Source organism: Schistocerca nitens, chromosome 2 (assembly GCF_023898315.1).
Source record: "Schistocerca nitens isolate TAMUIC-IGC-003100 chromosome 2, iqSchNite1.1, whole genome shotgun sequence".
In the NCBI taxonomy this organism is placed as follows: Eukaryota; Metazoa; Arthropoda; class Insecta; order Orthoptera; family Acrididae; genus Schistocerca; species Schistocerca nitens.
The window spans coordinates 333,183,393-333,197,726 of record NC_064615.1 but is presented as its reverse complement, the minus strand read 5'-3'; the positions used below and the strand labels follow the sequence as shown (position 1 = coordinate 333,197,726).

The following is a 14,334-nucleotide window of genomic DNA, read 5'->3' as shown; positions in this document are numbered from 1 at the left end:
GTTGTGCGGCAACCTCTCATTACAGATTTTGGACGTCCTGGGCTGGGCAGACTGGTAAAACAGGACAGGTGGCCGACTACGGTGAAACTAACATCAGACTTTAAGGGTGGGCAGAGTACAAGTGTGTTTGAACACACAGCGCACCGAACACTTCTGAAGATGGGCCTCTGCAGCCGAAGAGACACGCATGTGCCAATGTTAACACAGTGACCTCGGCAACCAAGACTGAAATGGGCACGTGACCAGGTCCTGGACGTTGGAGCAGTGGCAGAGCTTTGCATGGTCTGATGAATCCCGATACGTTCTTCATCACGCCGACTGGAGGGCGCGAATCCATCGTCTTGTACGGGAAAAGCTCATTGACACATGTATTGCGGGACAGAGACAAGCTGCAGTGGCTCGTTCACGCTCTGGGGAACACTCGCGTGGGAATACATGGGTGGAGCTCGTTCTATGCTCCGTTACGGCCAGGGAGTATCGTACACTGATTGGAGACCACGCACACTCCTTCATGTCAATCATTTTTCCCGATGGCTGTGGCATTTTTCAACAAGATAATGCGCCGTGCCACAAGGCCAGGTGTATGATTGAGTGGTTCGAGGAACACAGTGGCGAGTTCCAGTTTATGTGCTGGTCCCCCAACTCGCCAGATCTGAGCCCGACTGAACAAGTTTGGATGTGACTGAATGTGACGTCATATCTCATCGCCCCCGTCCCAGGAATTTACAGGAATTGGGTGACTTGTGTGTGAAAAAAAATGGCTCTGAGCACTATGGGACTCAACGTCTATGGTCATAAGTCCCCTAGAACTTAGAACTACTTAAACCTAACTAACCTAAGGACATCACACAACACCCAGTCATCACGAGGCTGAGAAAATCCCTGACCCCGCCGGGAATCGAACCCGGGAACCCGGGCGCGGCTTGTGTGTGCAGATATGGCGCCAACTCCCTCCAGCAACCTATCAAGCCTCATTTCTTGAATGCCAGGTCGCGTCGCCATTGTTATCCGTGCCAGAGGTGGGCATACCGGCTACTAGGGAGGTGGTCATAATGTTCTGGCTGATGAGTGTATATGTGAACGTTACATCAATTTACTTCAAGAGAAGAGACTTGTAAATTGTCTGTATCAGGGATACGACAATGTACAAAGACAGATGTAAATGCACATGGCGTTCTTGTGGAAATAGGTTGTACCAAGTTAAGTAACTCTTCTTTTTATTGTTTTAATAAAGTGAACTAATAATTTTTCAATCGGTCTCCTGCTGCAGAAAACCAAAGAAGCCGCCATTGTACCGCCGAGTGAACACAACAACACCCGGACCTTAAAACTTAAATTTTTGCGTGATGGGATCATTGGGCAACGGCCTTGCCGCAGTGGCTACACCGGTTCCCGTCAGATCACCGAAGTTAAGCGCTGTCGGGCGTGGTCGGCACTAGGATGGGTGACCATCCAGGCCGCCATGCGCTGTTGCCATTTTTCGGGGTGCACTCAGCCTCGTGGCGCCAATTGAGGAGCTACTCGACCGCATAGTAGCGGCTCCGGTCAAGAATACCATCGTAACGACCTGGAAAGCGGTGTGCTGATCCCATGTCCCTCCTATCCACATCCTCCTCTGAGGATGACACGGCGGTCGGATGGTCCCGATGGGCGACTTGTGGCCTGTAGACGGAGTGGTGATGGGATGATTGAAACGTGAAGTCTACAAAGAAAAATTAAACGCAAGAGAAAGATTTATTGTTCAGATTACGAATAGTGCTACCCCTGTAACATAGCACCAAGATAACCTCAGAAGAATTGCACGTGGTTTTACTTAAATTATTATAGATATTGTAAAATATTAAATATTCCACCTTGTATTACGTGCCTACACTACACACTTAAGTGTCCACTTGCATTAAACAGCTGGAGACTGGCTTTAAAGGTTATGTCCAGAGGCCCATAAACAGAAAAGAAAATTCAGCAGGATCAGTAGGTGCATAGGCAACGCTTCTAAGATCGTCATGTCTGTTTCTTTGACCAACACCGCATCCGGCTATCTGGTATAACACAAACTGCTGCCGTAGAACAACATCAGTATGGGCTTAATTAGCTAATCTGTTGTAAACTCACTCGTGCCTTTGCTAAGACGACAAAGAACCCTCAAAAAACTCGAAGCAGACAGTATTCTAGTTCCCACTGGATCCGCCTCATTCCCATATTTCCCAAGTTCAGAGCAAGTCCAGAAATTTGTGCTGCTTAGTCAATCAACACTGCAATAGCACAATACTTGGCTCATTTCTCATTCGCTCTCATACTCATTGGGTCAGCCGTCTCTACAGCAAACAACACCACAATATTTGGCAAAATGACGATTAGGAAAGCTTCCGTGACGCCACACGCAACGCTATTAATACCACGTACATTGAAAGCATTCCAGATTGCTAAGCTATGCTCGCATGTGGTGAAATGTCTCCCAGCGCGCATCCAGGATTCGGTTCGATGCCTATAACTGTAATAACAATAACAATAAAGTGTATGAAGTGTTTTCATGCAATAATAATTACTTACATCAGTGGTTGATATAGTGGTTTTCCTTTTTCTTGATGGTAGTGGTGGGCAGAATACCATTATACGCCCTCCCCTTCGTTGGATTATCACCTGATCTGTCCATTCCCCTCTGGTTGTCGACAATGAAAGTATTGCAGCCCACACTTAGTTCGGGACACGCACCCCGCACAGGTTCACAGTTCCATATGACGATTATGGCGATCTGGTGTGCCATACACACACAAAATTTCCTCTGTAGGTAATACATCTTGCAAAATTAGTCCAAAAATCGAACGATCTATCAATTAAAACGTCAGTGTTGTAGTTTCGCGTCATGTCTGCTGCATTACATGTAATTTTGTATTCGATGGTGATGATGTTTGGCTTGTGGGGCGCTCAACTGCGCGGTCACCAGCGCCCGTATACAGTCCCAATTTTTACGCAATCCAATTTTTTTATCCAATCCAATCTAGCCACTGTCACGAATGATGATGGTGATGATGAAATGATGAGGACAACACAAACACCCAGTCCCCTGCCAGAGAAAATTCCCAACCCGACTGGGAATCGAACCCGCGACCCTGTGATCCAGAGGCAGCAACGCTCGTCACTAAACCACGAGCTGCGGACTTCAGTATTCCGAAAATTTAATTCTTCCGTTTGTAATCTACGATACTGAATGATTCTTTTTCTTTGAAATAAATAACTTCGTGCCTGATGTGGATATGTTCATTCGATCTACTTAAATAATAACATCAACTAGTTTTTAAAGTAGAAAACATTTATCCGACTGCTGATTTACGTTCCATGTGGCCTGTTTAAATACACAGTCTAAATAAATGAACGTACGAGGGCAGTTCAATAAGTAATGCAACACATTTTTTTCTCGGCCAATTTTGCTTGAAAAAACCGGAAATTTCTTGTGGAATATTTTCAAACATTCCCGCTTCGTCTCGTATAGTTTCACTGACTTCCGACAGGTGGCAGCGCTGTACGGAGCTGTTAAAATGGCGTCTGTAACGGATGTGCGTTGCAAACAACGGGCAGTGATCGAGTTTCTTTTGGCGGAAAACCAGGGCATCTCAGATATTCATAGGCGCTTGCAGAATGTCTACGGTGATCTGGCAGTGGACAAAAGCATGGTGAGTCGTTGGGCAAAGCGTGTGTCATCATCGCCGCAAGGTCAAGCAAGACTGTCTGATCTCCCGCGTGCGGGCCGGCCGTGCACAGCTGTGACTCCTGCAATGGCGGAGCGTGCGAACACACTCGTTCGAGATGATCGACGGATCACTATCAAACAACTCAGTGCTCAACTTGACATCTCTGTTGGTAGTGCTGTCACAATTGTTCACCAGTTGGGATATTCAAATGTTTGTTCCCGCTGGGTCCCTCGTTGTCTAACCGAACACCATAAAGAGCAAAGGAGAACCATCTGTGCGGAATTGCTTGCTCGTCATGTGGCTGAGGGTGACAATTTCTTGTCAAAGATTGTTACAGGCGATGAAACATGGGTTCATCACTTCGAACCTGAAACAAAACGGCAATCAATGGAGTGGCGCCACACCCACTCCCCTACCAAGAAAAAGTTTAAAGCCATACCCTCAGCCGGTAAAGTCATGGTTACAGTCTTCTGGGACGCTGAAGGGGTTATTCTGTTCGATGTCCTTCCCCATGGTCAAACGATCAACTCTGAAGTGTATTGTGCTACTCTTCAGAAATTGAAGAAACGACTTCAGCGTGTTCGTAGGCACAAAAATCAGAACGAACTTCTCCTTCTTCATGACAACGCAAGACCTCACACAAGTCTTCGCACCCGAGAGGAGCTCACAAAACTTCAGTGGACTGTTCTTCCTCATGCACCCTACAGCCCCGATCTCGCACCGTCGGATTTCCATATGTTTGGCCCAATGAAGGACGCAATCCGTGGGAGGCACTACGCGGATGATGAAGTTATTGATGCAGTACGACGTTGGCTCCGACATGGACCAGTGGAATGGTACCGTGCAGGCATACAGGCCCTCATTTCAAGGTGGCGTAAGGCCGTAGCATTGAATGGAGATTACGTTGAAAAATAGTGTTGTGTAGCTAAAAGATTGGGGAATAACCTGGTGTATTTCAATGCTGAATAAAACAACCCCTGTTTCAGAAAAAAAAAATGTGTTGCATTACTTATCGAACTGCCCTCGTATATGAACGCCGCCACTACATCACACATAGCTTCACATATACTGAAAATAAAAATCATTATCTTAATGCTGGACAACTGTAAATAGGTCACCTGTTTATTCAGTCCACATGGCATCTGTGGACTGCTCGAAGCAGTAAATTATCCATTGCGTAAGTACTGTTCCCAGCCATGTCACGTGCACTACCATAGCAGAATAAATCACCAGTCACCTGCAAGGACAGCGGTGAATTAATGCGTCCGTTCCATTTATAAGCTCTGAAGGCAAGTAATGTGTGACAGTTCCTGATAGTTAATTACACCTTGAATAATGTAAAGTTTACGAAATTGTTTTTTGGTTTTGCAGAAAGAATTGCGATCCTAAGGCAAACCGTAGTCTTAGGCGGAAGTCTTTTGAGTATAATCGGCATACATTGCTTATTATTAACTTTTAATGGGTCGTCAGAAGCTGAGAATACAAAAGGAAAACCATTTATTTTATCACCATGAATATCAACGAAAGAAATACTTCGCGGAAATGGGTAGCCATTGGCTGCATCTGGTTTAGGAAAACGAAAATGTTCTGTAAAGAATATCGGCTGACCAGATGTTGCGTTGGGTGTTGAACTCTCTTCCTCAGTCGTCATCTGTTACTTGGTAGGCATTTTAAATAAACTCTTGTCAAAAGAAATGGCCTGTTCTTTGGTAAAAATTCTTGTCCTTCATAGACGGAAAAGGTCACTTGTTAATTTTTGGTTGAGAACTTGTCCGCGAAAGGCAAAATACGGCTTCTAGTGCCGGTCGAGCATAGGGTTTTCATCTGTCAGGAAGTTTCAAACCAACGCATACGCTTATGAGGATCAAAAATTAATTCTATAACCGGCGCTGCGATTTTATCTGGCTTTTCTTTCACTTGAGCAGTATTTTTTGTGGTATAGAGAGCCGTGTTCGGATGATTTTCGTAGTCCTTCCATTGCTGTTTAAAGTACGAGGGCCGTTCAATAAGTAAAGCAACATTTTTTTTCTTTCTCGGCGAATTTTTGTTGAAAGAAATGTGGAATTTCGTTTGGGACATCGTGAAATACTCCCGATGAAGGTCCGATAGGTGGCTGCACGATACGTAGCTTTCAAAATGGCGTCTGCAACGGAGGTACGTTCCAAGCAGAGATCTGTCACTGATTTCCTTTTGGCGGAACAGCAGGAGCTTGCAGAATGTCTACACAGACCTGGCAGTGGACAAAAGCACGGTGAGTCTTTGGGCGAGGTGTCTATCATCATTGCAAAAAGGGCGCGCGAGCCTGTCCGATCTCCCGCGTGCGGGCCGGCCGTGCACAGCTGTGACTCCGGCAATGGTGCAACGTGCAGACACTCTCATTCTAGTTAATCGACGGATCACAGTCAAGCATCTTGCTGCTCAACTGGACATCTCTGTTGGTAGTCCTGACACACTCGTCCACCAGTTGGGGTACTCAAAGGCCTGTGCCTGCTGGGTTCCTCAGCACCTAACAGAAGACTAAAGAGCAATGAAGGACCATCTGTGCGGAATTGTTTTCGCGTTACAAGGCTGATGGTGACAATTCTTTTTGTCGAATACCGTCCCAGGCGTTGAAACACGGGTTCATCATTTCGAACCGTAAACAAAGCAGCAAACAATGGAGTGGCGGCACACCATCTCTCCTACGAAGTAAAAATTACCAGGTGCACCGGTATGAAATGAGCGTTGCTTTGTGAAAATGAAACACTAATTTTGAATTGAAAGTAAAATAATTTGTTCAAAGTACTGATCATTGCTTTCTATACATTTTGACCACCTTTCTGGCAATTTGTGGACACCACGCCAATAGAAATGTTCGTCTTTTGAAGCAAACCAATCAGACGCCGAATTTTCGACTTCTTCGTAGGAATCGAAGTGTTCCTCAGCCAATGCGTGTCCCATTGATGAAAACAAATGGTAGTTGGAAGGGGCCAAGTCTGGTGAATACGGCGGGTGGGGTAGCAGCTCCCAGGCAAGTGTTTTGAATGTATCCTGAACCAGTTTTGCTTTGTGTGGAGGAGCATTGTCGTGTAAAAAAATTACTTTGCCATGTCTTCAGGCCCATTCTCGTCTTTTTCCGATCAATGCATAGTTCAAATTGATCATTTGTTGTCTGTAACGATTAGTATTCACAGTTTCTCCAGGTTTTAGAAGCTCATGATACACCACACCTTTCTGATCCCACCAAACACAGAGCATTGTCTTCTTGCTGAATCGACCTGGTTTTGCCGTCGATGTTGATGGTTGTCCCGGATTAACCCGTGATTTTTCCCTTTTGGGATTCTTAAAATAAATCCATTTTTCATGCCCAGTAACGATTTGATGCAAAATTGATTTTCCTTCATGACTTTGAAGCAAAATTTGACAAATGGTTTTTCGGTTTTCCATCTGTCTTTCATTCACTTCATGTGGCACCCATTTTGCACACTTTTGGATCTCTCCCAAAGCTTTCAAACTGTCAGAAATTGTTTGTTGTGCAACAATTAGCATTGCTGCCATTTGCTTCTCACTCAAAGTATCATCTGCATCCAATATTGGTTGCAATTCGGCGTCGTCGAACTTTTGTGGTGGTCTTCCACGTTTTTCATTTCTTACATCAAAATCATTATTTCTGAACCATTGAAACCATTTTTGCATGTTGCTTCTGATAGAGCGTGATCACCATATGCCTCGACAAGCATTCGATGCGACTCTGCAGCACTTTTTTTCAAATGAAAACAAAAAATTAATGCTTTCCGCAAATCATCACTTTCCGGTACAAAATTCGACATTGTTAAAACGATGAAAACATATGATGTTGTTTGTTCCATGACTTGATGTATACTAAACATCTTTGACAGATGTCATACCAACCAAACGAAAAAGAAATTAAGGCTCCTTCACAATAAATGTTCCCTATCGACACATTTGTATCTTAACACTCATTTCATACTGGTACACCTGGTAGAAGCCGCACTCTGAGCAGATGAAGTCATGGCGACGGCCTTCCGCGACTCTGGTGTGTTTATTCTGTTTGATGTCTTCCCTCATGGTGCAGCGATCAACTCTGGAGTGTATTATGCTACCCTCAGGAAACTGAAGGCGATCGCCCTGAGCGGACATAATGTTGAAAAATAGCGTCTTGTAGCCAAAAGTGTGAGGAGCAATAGGGTGTATTGTAATACTGGAAACAATCACCCTGCGTTCAGAGAAAAAGTGTTGCACTACGTATTGAATGCCCCTCGTATGTAGTCAGGTAACGCCGAAAAGACTTTTCGCTTCTCTGTTCTTCAGTGGAATGAGATGTACAACTCTACAACCGGCTGTGACTGTAAGTGAAACGAATACCTGCACAGTAGAACAGAGAAACTCTGTTTATGTGAGAATGAAGCGCACGACATGCTGTCATTTCGTGTTAACCGAGCGGGCTCGTAGCGCCTACCGTCAGAGGACATTACTAGGCCCACGTTTGGCGTTACTGGACGTATCCAGCAACAGCTGCCACATTTCCAGCGGCCGCAGTCTAATTTAATTCCAGCGGGAGCGGCGACTGCCAGGCGGCATCCGTGTCGCCGGGAACCGGTTGGCCGCCCACGACGGAGGCCAATAAAAGAGACGCAGCGGCGCGCCGCGAGCCGCCGTGCACCGGCCGGCATCCCACGTTACGGGCCCGCCGCTTCATTTGCGCCGCCGCTGTCACAACGCCGGCGCCGCCGACAGCGCTTTATTCGCTGCGCCTGTCGCCGGCCCCGCGCTCTGAGGTGTGGGACGGCCGTTACTGTTGGCGATATACGCAAGTGATCGGCTGGATAACGTCGGAAGACTCGCGAGGCTCGTCGAGGACGACGTGGTTGCCGGTGGGAAGGTTGCAGGGCCAGAAGACGATGGCGAAACCCACGGATACCTGCAGAGCGCCGTTACGGACTTGCAGCTGACCATCAGCTAGGAGTGTAATACACTGACGTGACAAAACTCGTGGGACACCTCCTGACTTCGGCAAGGCGTTTGATACAGTTCCCCACAGTCTTTTAGTGAACGAACTAAGAGCATGTGGACTATCAGACCAATTGTGTGATTGCATTGAAGAGTTCCTAGATAACAGAACGCAGCATGTCATTCTCAATGGAGGGAAGTCTTCCGAAGTAAGAGTGATTTCAGGAGTGCCGCAGGGGAGTGTCGTAGGACCGTTGCTATTCACAATATACACTACTGCCCATTAAAACTGCTACACCAAGAAGAAATGAAGATGATAAACGGGTATTCATTGGACAAATATATTATACTAGAACTGACACGTGATTACATTTTCACGCAATTTGGGTGCATAGATCCTGAGAAATCAGTACTCAGAACAACCACCTCTGGTCGTAATAACGGCCTTGATACGCCTGGGCACTGTGTCAAACAGAGCTTGGATGGCGTGTACAGGTACAGCTGCCCATGCAGTTTCAACATGATACCACAGTTCGTCAAGAGTAGTGACTGGCGTATTGTGGCGAGCCAGTTGCTCGGCAACCATTGACCAGACGTTTTCAATTGGTGAGAGATGTGGAGAATGTGCTGGCCAGGGCAGCAGTCGAACATTTTCTTTATCCAGAAAGGCCCGTGCAGGACCTGCAACATGTGGTCGTGCATTATCCTGCTGAAATGTAGGCTTTCGCAGGGATCGAATGAAGGGTAGAGCCACGGGTCGTAACACATCTGAAATGTAACGTCCACTGTTCAAAGTTCCGTCAATGCGAACAAGAGGTGACCGAGACCTGTAACCAATGGCACCCCATACCATCACTCCGGGTGATACGCCAGTAAGGCGATGACGAATACACGCTTCCAATTTGCATACACCGCGATGTCGCCAAACAAGGATGCGACCATCATGATACTGTAAACAGAACCTGGATTTATCCGAAAAAAAGACGTTTCGCCACTCGTGCACCCAGGTTCGTCGTTGAGTACACCATCGTAGGTGCTCCCGTCTGTGATGCAGCGTCAAGGGTAACCGCAGCAATGCTCTCCGAGCTGATAGTCCATGCTGCTGCAAACGTCGTCGAACTGTTCGTGCAGATGGTTGTTGTCTAGCAAACGGTCCCATCTGTTGACTCAGGGATCGAGACGTGGCTGCAAGATCCGTTACAGCCATGCGGATAAAATGCCTGTCATGTGCTAGTGATACGAGGCCGTTGGGATCCAGCACGGCGTTCCGTATTACCCTCCTGAACCCACCGATTCTACATTCTGCTAACAGTCATTGGATCTCAACCAACGCGAGCAGCAATGTCGCGATACGATAAACTGCATTCGCGATAGGCCACAATCCGATCTTTATAAAAGTCGGAATCGTGATGGTATGCATTTCTCCTCCTTACACGAGGCATCACAACAACGTTTCACAAGGCAACGTCGGTCAACTGGTGTTTATGTATGAGAAATCGGTTGGAAACTTTCCTCGTATCAGCACCTTGTATGTGTTGCCACCGGCGCCAGCCTTGTGTGATTGCTCAGAAAAGCTAATCATTTGCACATCACAGCATCTTCTTCCTGTCGGTTAAACTTCGCGTCTGTAGCACGTGGTGTAGCAATTATAATGGCCAGTAGTGTATATAAATCACCTTGTGGATAACATAGGAAGTTCACTGAGGCATTTTGCGGATCATGCTGTAGTAGATATATCTAGATGTTGTAACAATGGAAAAATTGTACTCAAATGCAGGAGGATCTGCAACGAATTGACGCATGGTGCAGGGAATGGCAATTGAATCTCAATGTAGACAAGTGTAATGTGCCGCGAATACATAGAAAGAAAGATCCATTATCATTTACCTACAATATAGCAGGTCAGCAACTGGAAGCAGTTGATTCCATAAACTTTCTGGGAGTAGGCATTAGGAGTGATTTAAAATGGAATGATCATATAAAGTTGATCGTCGGTAAAGCAGATGCCAGACTGAGATTCATTGGAAGAATCCTAAGTAAATGCAATCCGAAAACAAAGGAAGTAGGTTACGGTACACTTGTTCGCCCACTGCTTGAATACTGCTCACCGGTGTGGGATCCGTACCAGGTAGGGTTGATAGAAGATATAGACAAGATCCAACGGAGAGCAGCGCGCTTCGTTACATGATTATTTAGTAATCGCGAAAGCGTTACGGAGATGATAAATAAACTCCAGTGGAAGACTGTGCAAGAGAGACGCTCAGTAGCTCAGTACGGGCTTTTGCTGAAGTTTCGAGAACATACCTTCACCGAGGAGTCAAGCAGTGTATTGCACCCTCCTACGTATATCTCGCGAAGAGACCATGAGGATAAAATCAGAGAGATTAGAGCCCACACAGAGGCATACCGACAATCCTTCTTTCCGCGAACAATACGAGACTGGAATAGAAGGGAGAACCGATAGAGGTACTCAGAGTACCCTCCGTCACACACCGTCAGGTGGCTTGCGGAGTATGGATGTGGATACAGATCTAGATGATCCTCCTTTTTTCCCGGAGTAGTACAACAACTCGACGTGTAGTAGACTCAAGTCGTTGGGAATCCCCTACAAAAATACTGTGAGATGCAGCCTCTGTTGCCGTCCACAGCGGCGAAAGTGTTGTCGGTGAGAGGTTTTGCGCACGAACTGGCTTCTAGATTATGTCCCATAAATGTTACGGGCGATCTGGGTGGGTAAATCATCCGCTCGGATTATGCGGAATGTTTCTCAAAGTAATCGAGTACCATTCTATTCCGGTGACATGGCGCATTGTCATCCATAAAAATTCCATTGTTGTTTGGGAAACATAAAGTCCATGAATGGCTGCAAATGATCTACAACTAGCCAAAAGTAACCATTTCCAGTCAATGATAAGCTGTGTTAAAACAGATGACATAGACTGTTCCATAGAAACACAGCTCGCAGCATTGTGGAGTCACCACCAGTTTGCACAGTGCCTTGTTGACTACTTGGCTCCACGGCTTCGTGGGGTTTGCGCCACACTCCAACCCTACCATCAGCTCTTACGAAATGAAATCGGGACCAGGCCACGTCTTTGCAGTCGTCTAGGCTCAAATGGCTCTGACAAGGCAACCTCCCCATCGCACCCCCCCTCAGATTTAGTTATAAGTTGCCATAGTGGATAGACCTTGAAAAACTGAACACAGATCAATCGAGAAAAAAGGAAGAAGTTGTGTGGAACTATGAAAAAATAAGCAAAATATACAAATTGAGTAGTCCATGCGCAAGATAGGCAACATCAAGTACCGACAGAACACAGGAGCGCCGTGGTCCCAGGGTCCTTGGTTCAAGTCTCCCCTCAAGTGAAAAATTTTCTGGAACTCAGTTATCTACGCCTCACCTTACCAAGACAGCTTTTACTCAAGACAAAGGCAGTATACAATGTCCTCCAATTAGGTCGTCCACCTAACCCGATTGAACAAAAGTTCCCCCAGGTTGACTGGCGTCATATATGGCGCGCGGTGTTCGCCTGTTACCTTGACACGAATGTTCAATCTGTCTGGTACCTAACTGTCAATGGTAAGCAAATCAACTAATTTCGCCTTCATCGTATCCACCTCGCCCAATCACCTCTATGCTCCACGTGTTGAGTGCCAGACTATGATGAACATCGGTTTGTTTGCGGACCGGCGGCGGAGGTTTGGCACTTGGTTCGACGTATTGTGGCTTTTCTAACGCGGGACATTCCGGATCGGATTACTCCCCTTTCATTATTATTTCCGGAACGTGACTATTTTCCTCGGACAAAGACCAATGCTGTGAATTGGATTCGCGGACATGCCATTCACTACTTATTTGGACAAACTGTAGACTCTGTACTCGATTTTTGGACATACCTCAATGACCGTCATTATGTCGTTGTCCGTCACCCAAAATACAGACAGTTTTTCTCGAACTTCCTTGGGAGTGCTTTCCACGAGCCGCCTCGCAGCTGGAATGTGTTAAGCCAAGAGAGAAGAAGGTTTCCTGTTTGAACCAATGAACATTTCTGAACTATTGAACGGAACACATCAATTTCGAGAAGACGTGACTCAACATATTACCAGCGGGGCGCAGAAGACCTCTGATCAATTACACAAAAAAAAGTATATATATATATATATATATATATATATATATATATATATATATATATAAAACAAAAAAATTAAAATAAAATTCAGAAAAAGGAAAAAAAATGGATAGAGTGAGCAGCTGCGGAACTAAAGGTCCTTGGTTCCAGTCTTCCTTCGAGCAAAAAGTTTTATTCTTTATTTTCAGACAATTATCAAAGTTCAGGCCCTCACACATAATCAACTTCGCTCTCCAAAATTCAGATTTGCTTGGACATATGCAGGATTTGACGGTCTACACACGGAAAAATTTGAAAACGTAAAAAACATATGTTTTGACAGAGCACAGGGAAAAGTGTGCGAGTGTGAGACTTTTGGATTGATTTGTTGCAGTTTAAGTGACAAACTATTATGTTTTCATCACTTTTTTGGGAGTAATTATCACATCCACAAGAAAACCTAATCGGGCAACGTGGAAGAATCTTTTTACCCATTCGCCAAGTGTACAAGTTAGGTGGGTCGACAACATATTCCTGTCATGTGACGCACATGCCATCACCAGTGTCGTATAGAATATATCAGACGTGTTTTCCTGTGGAGGAATCGGTTAACCTTTGACCTTACGATCAAAAGTTTTCGGTTCCCATTTGAGAGGCACGTCCTTTCGTCTACTAATCGCACAGTTTTGCGGTGCGGCCGCAAAACACAGACACTAAACTTATTACAGTGAACAGAGACGTCAATGAACGTATGGATGGATCATAACTTTGCTAAAATGAAGAAAAATTTTTCACTTCAGGGGAGAATTGAACCAAGGACCTCTCGTTCCGCAGCTGCTCACGCTAACCACGGGACCACGGCGCTCCTAGTCTTGGAATGTCCATGATGTTCCATATCTTCGCGTGGACTACTCAGTTTGTATATTTTGCTTATTTTTTTCATAGTTCCACACAACTTCTTCCTGTTTTCTCGATTGATCTGTGTTCAGTTTTTCAAGGCCTATCCACTGTGCCAACTTATAACTAAATCTGAGGGGGGTGCGATGAGGAGGTTCCCTTGTGAGCACTATCGGACTCAACATCTGAGGTCGTCAGTCCCCTAGAATTCAGAACTACTTAAACCTATCTAACCTAAGGACATCACACACATCCATGCGCGAGACAGGATTCGAACCTGCGACTGTAGCGGGCGCGCAGTTCCAGACTGAAGGGCCTAGAGCCGCTCGGCCACACCGGCCGGCGGTCGTCTAAGGTCCAACGTGTGTTGCACTGCAGGCGATGTCGTACTGTCAGCAAAGGCACTCGTGCCAGTCGTCTGCTGCCAAAGCCCATTAGAGCCAAATTTCGCCGTACTGTCTTATAGATATCTTTGTCGTAGGTCCCACATCGATTTCTGCGGTTATTTCACCAATTATTGCTTGTCTGTTACCACTGACAACTCTACGCAAACGCCGCTGGTCTCGATCGCTAAGTGAAGGCAGCCCTCCACTGCTATGTTCGAGGTGAGAGGTAATGTCTGTAATTTGATATTCTCGGCACATTCATGACACTGTGGACCTCGGAATATTGAATTCCCTAACGAT

General features: G+C 45.8%; 1 pseudogene; it reads left to right on the top strand.

Moving 5' to 3' along the window:
• Window positions 1-1,358: 1,358 nt before the first annotated feature.
• LOC126238409 (5S ribosomal RNA) lies at window positions 1,359-1,476 on the top strand (annotated as a pseudogene).
• The last annotated feature ends 12,858 nt before the right edge of the window (window positions 1,477-14,334 follow it).